Source organism: Linepithema humile, chromosome 6 (genome assembly GCF_040581485.1).
Source record: "Linepithema humile isolate Giens D197 chromosome 6, Lhum_UNIL_v1.0, whole genome shotgun sequence".
In the NCBI taxonomy this organism is placed as follows: domain Eukaryota; kingdom Metazoa; phylum Arthropoda; class Insecta; order Hymenoptera; family Formicidae; genus Linepithema; species Linepithema humile.
This window is the reverse complement of record NC_090133.1, coordinates 12,051,626-12,057,625: the sequence shown is the minus strand read 5'-3', so window position 1 is coordinate 12,057,625 and position 6,000 is coordinate 12,051,626.

Below are 6,000 nucleotides of genomic sequence, written 5' to 3'. Positions count from 1 at the left end.
CTGAAAAAAGAGATTTTAATAAAGAAAAATAAAATGTTCGCTTTACATATTTTTTATTATTACTCATTTTATACTTAAAAATAATTTTCTTAACTTAGTATATAAAGTCAAAAAGTATATCTTATGTATTAAATCTTATAAAGAGTAAAATAAACATTATATTATCAGTAATAAAATATTAAAAATAAATATTTGATTCTTTTATTAGTCTTTGTGTGTGTGCGCATAATACATAATGAATAATTAAATATGCATATGTTACTAAATAAAATATTATTTCATTATTTGGTGTCGATTACTAGTAGTAAGCCCATACATTTATTAGAAAAAAAATTATCTTATTATCACAGTTTTTCATAATTAGTCAAATATGAATAGAAGAAAATTCTACATTAAACTTCGAGAATAATATTTTTACTATAGAAATCTTTACGTTATACAAAGTTATTATTTATCTGAATATAACATTTATAACAAATTTAAAATTAATATTTTAAACAGTTTACGTTACGATCACAGACCTTTCAAATATGAAATTATTTCACTTTAACATATTTGTGTAATACAATATTTAATAAAATGCTTTGACGCAAAATATAAAACAAAAAAATAAAAGCAAAATAAAACTTAATAAAATCGCATAATACATTAAAAATTAAAAATTGCGAATTGTCAAATAAATCCAATTAATGTACAGAATACTTATTTTGCAACTTGAAAGTTTTGTTCGAGTTAATTGGATTGTATTTTATATCTAGAAAAATAACTTTATTTCAGTGAAGAAAACTTCCAACAAAACGTTTTGTTAAACACTGTCAATTAAATAATTTTAATCTTTATGTTATGATTAAATTCTAATCTTTAATTCGTAAGTTTTAATTTTCAATGCGTGGTTCATTAAAAAGAGTTTTGTTAGCGCATATCACAAAAGTGTATATTATGTGTGTATAAAACACACACATGCATGCGTGATCTCTTTTTCACAAAAATCTTTAGTTTTTTAGAAAGACAACCTCTTGTGCACACCTGCACACGTAAGCATACATTATATAAATAATATGCGCTACAAAGATGTGCTAACAAGACATTGTATAAATTTTAGACAGAAAAAATTATATAACTTTTTTTTGTCTTAATTAGTAGTAAATAGTAGTTTTATAATTTCTTCCTCTAAACGCTTTCTAGTCTCAGGGGACATTTCTCTCAACTTAGCCCCAATGTAAGCTGTAAAATAGTCAATAGCATCCTGCCGATCAGATTGGGGAAAATGCATTGGCTGTGTGGCTATCTGTTTTATCGCTTCAACAGCTTCATCCATAGTTGATTCACTTTTTTGCTTTTTGGATGTTCTTCTTTTTACATAAAGTGCTTCATCTTCTGTGCGTTTCTTTCCCCTTATACCGGATGCGGAAGTAGGACTCTCAGGATCGCTTAAAAAAGCTTGAGAAATTAATGGGAATATAGTTGAAGATGATGAAGTGTAATTTGCAATAACTTGTGAAGATTTGAAAGAATTCTGCGAAGATTCAGAATATTGGATATCTTGAGGAATTAATGTAAACGTCTAAAAAATAAAAAAAAAGAATAATGATTAATTTAGTTGTTTATATTGTTTATATTATTTATGAATAAATAATGTAAGAGTTTATAATCAATTTATATTCATAATCAATTTAAATTATAACTTATTACTTTCGAAACTTTTCATCAAAATAATATTGCATTTTTTTGTCAATAATGCAAGTTTGTTGAGATGGATTTTCAATGTTATCAGTTTGAAGAGTGGGATCCTGATTTTCTTTTTCATTTTCAAATTGAGATGATAAACGTACTGTAGGTAATAAATTGGATACACTTGGTGAACACGAGATTGATTTTTTTAAAAATTCAAGTTTTGTATATAAAGGTCATCTCGGCTTAAAAATTTCCTCAGAGCCACTACCACTTCTTTTTGAGTCTCTTCTTTTTTTGTCATTATCAAGAAATGTACCTCTCATGTTATTCCACCGTTTTTTTACATGCTCAACTATAAGAAAATAAAAAATATGAAATAAATTATATTTTATGTTACTAATTAATTGAATATTACATTTTTTAGGGACAAATCAATTGCGAGTGAAAATTCATGCCAATGATGCATTTTTATCTGAAGTGTTTTTGTATGTACAGTATAAAATAAAGTTTCAAGCTGTGTCTGGACAACAGTTAAAAAAAAACTGCGTTTTACTTACTTGTATAATGTGTACCCATCCTTTTACTAATTTCTTCCCATTGCAATTCTTTTAAATCGTTTCTCCGGTAATTATTTTGCGTTATATCCCATAAAATCGGTCTTGCTTTTATTAGATCTATTAATAATTGCTCGGCTTCACTTGACCATATGTCCTTTTTTGGTGGCATTTTTACAAAATTACATTCACTAAGTTGTCACGAAAACAGTACATTAGTTTAGATTAGGTTATCTTATTGGCTACGATTGCAGCGTTAAGATTGAAAAATAGACTCGGCTCTAAATTATAACCTGTAACCAGTGATGCGATATTTCCCACAGCGGTCCCGGCTCCGCTGCCTCACACAACCTTACAGAAGCGCTACGTCACGTATCCGTGTGAGCTCGGCCGTTCAACCAATGGAAGAGAGCGAACGTCTCCCTTCCACCGAGCCGACACAACAGACGATAAATGTATGCTACTTGCATGTTAAAAGCAAGCGTTTCTGATTCAAAAAAGAAATTCTGAGGCGAGTGGCTGGAATATTAGAGATCACCTGTTCGAGACCTGCTTCGTGCAACTTTTTTTTCTTTTTTCCACATTTGTTTCTAACATAGTAAATTATTAGATAATATTTTTTTGCCCAAAAAAATAATATTTTCTATTTATTATTAATATTCGTATATATTAAACTAACAATTTTAGAAATAATACAGATCTGCTATTGTTAATAGAAAAATGAAGTTATTTTACAATGTTGCAACAAAGTGCTAATTTAACATATGTGAATATTTTTAATAAAGATAAAATAATTTCTTTTAGCCAAAAACATTATCTAATAATTTACTTAAAATAAATATCGAAAAAGGAAAAAAGTTACAAAATCACAGTTTTCAAACACGAGATTTTTAATATTCTTGCCATTCGCCTTACTCGTTTAGCCATGCTTGTTATTTTACATTTATCAACATGAAAGATTACACGCCTGTAGCATATTAAAAATGCAGTCAAATAGATATAGATTGGTAATTTTATTAGTACTATTAATAAGTAGTGGTCTTCCGCACCACCTTTGAGGTTCCACTTATGGCGCGTTCGATTTTTTTTTAAGTGGATCGTCACCTGGAGCCCTATTGTACCACTTTTTTTTACACCTGTTATTTACAGGTTAAAATAATTTACAGTAGTTGACACTCTATTTTTGTATCTATATACTTACTGTACTTTGTATACTCACTGTACTTGTACTTTTGCGCGTTGCGCGTATATTGGCGAGTTGGGAAAATTACTTACTTTATAATTTTTTATAAATACAAAATATATTTTGTATTTATTATGCCTGCAATGCTATCAAGAGTAATGAGAAATACAAGATGTCCCATTTTAAACAATCCACTCAAATATCTCAGAAACACCGAGTTAAATAAAAAAATTTTTTAAATAAAAATTGTAGGATTTGGAGAGGGAAAAAATATAGGGATATTTGTTTGACCTTGGATGGAAGCGCTTCTGAGATTTGAAGGTCATTTTTGTTTTTTTAAATGGAACCACTTTAATTTTTTTATATAAATCGATTTCTCATAATATTTGTCGTAAAAAGTTATAAAACTAGGATGACCAAAAATTGAATTGTTTACAAGATATTTTATACTTTAATTTGACATAATTTTACATAAACTATAAAATATCTCGTTAAATATTCATTTTTCAATTATCTTACATCAACACTTTTATGCACAAAATCATGAGAGGAATCAATTGGTGTAAAAAAATACATAGTTGACTTTAAGAAAAAAGTTTATATATTTAAGAAGAAAGTATATTATATCATATCTGCTAAATATAACTTAAATATAGCTCTACTAGATTTTTTCTTAAAGACAACTATGTGTTTTTTTTATACCAATTGATTCCTCTCATTATTTTGTGCATAAAAGTGTTGATGTAAGATAATTGAAAAATAAATATTTAACTAGATATTTTATAGTTTATGTAAAATTATGTCAAATTAAAGTATAAAATATCTTGTAAACCATTCAATTTTTGGCCATCCTAGTTTTATAACTTTTTACGACAAATATTATGAGAAATCGATTTATATAAAAAAATTAAAGTGGTTCCATTTAAAAAAATAAAAATGACCTTCAAATCTCAGAAGCGCTTCTATCCAAGGTCAAACAAATATCCCTATATTTTTTCCCTCTCCAAATCCTACAATTTTTATTTAAAAAATTTTTTTATTTAACTCGGTGTTTCTGAGATATTTGAGTGGATTGTTTAAAATGGGACATCTTGTATTTCTCATTACTCTTGATAGCATTGCAGGCATAATAAATACAAAATATATTTTGTATTTATAAAAAATTATAAAGTAAGTAATTTTCCCAACTCGCCAATATACGCGCAACGCGCAAAAGTACAAGTACAGTGAGTATACAAAGTACAGTAAGTATATAGATACAAAAATAGAGTGTCAACTACTGTAAATTATTTTAACACTGTAAATAACAGGTGTAAAAAAAGTGGTACAATAGGGCTCCAGGTGACGATCCACTTAAAAAAAAATCGAACGCGCCATAAGTGGAACCTCAAAGGTGGTGCGGAAGACCACTACTTATTAATAGTACTAATAAAATTACCAATCTATATCTATTTGACTGCATTTTTAATATGCTACTGTGTTCCTCCACTAATCTCCACAGTACATGTATATGTAGTTACTGCTGTAATCTTGCTAATATGCAGTAGTTTAAAATAAATAATTAAAAGCTTTGCAGGCGTGTAATCTTTCATGTTGATAAATGTAAAATAACAAGCATGGCTAAACGAGTAAGGCGAATGGCAAGAATATTAAAAATCTCGTGTTTGAAAACTGTGATTTTGTAACTTTTTTTCCTTTTTCGATATTTATTTTAAGTAAATTATTAGATAATGTTTTTGGCTAAAAGAAATTATTTTATCTTTATTAAAAATATTCACATATGTTAAATTAGCACTTTGTTGCAACATTGTAAAATAACTTCATTTTTCTATTAACAATAGCAGATCTGTATTATTTCTAAAATTGTTAGTTTAATATATACGAATATTAATAATAAATAGAAAATATTATTTTTTTGGGCAAAAAAATATTATCTAATAATTTACTATGTTAGAAACAAATGTGGAAAAAAGAAAAAAAAGTTGCACGAAGCAGGTCTCGAACAGGTGATCTCTAATATTCCAGCCACTCGCCTCAGAATTTCTTTTTTGAATCAGAAACGCTTGCTTTTAACATGCAAGTAACATACATTTATCGTCTGTTGTGTCGGCTCGGTGGAAGGGAGACGTTCGCTCTCTTCCATTGGTTGAACGGCCGAGCTCACACGGATACGTGACGTAGCGCTTCTGTAAGGTTGTGTGAGGCAGCGGAGCCGGAACCGCTGTGGGAAATATCGCATCACTGCCTGTAACCTAACCGGCAAACTGCTTCTCACTGATTGGTTGATTTTCAATGCTTAACAGTAACCATAACCGTAACCGAACTCGCAATCTATAGTATGATTACGCCTTAACGATATTAACTCCGCCTTTTGCCCAAAAAGCGGGAAATTCAAATGTAAAATATCTGAGAATAAGTTAAGGTTAAATATAAAAACAATATCATTATTATCACAGACTTAATAATTTTATTATAAAGAAAGAAATAATGTTATAACGTTATTATAAAAATAAAATAAACGTAAATGCATTGTAACGTTATAATATAAAATAATAAAATAATAAAATAATAAAGATGTGTTTACCTTGT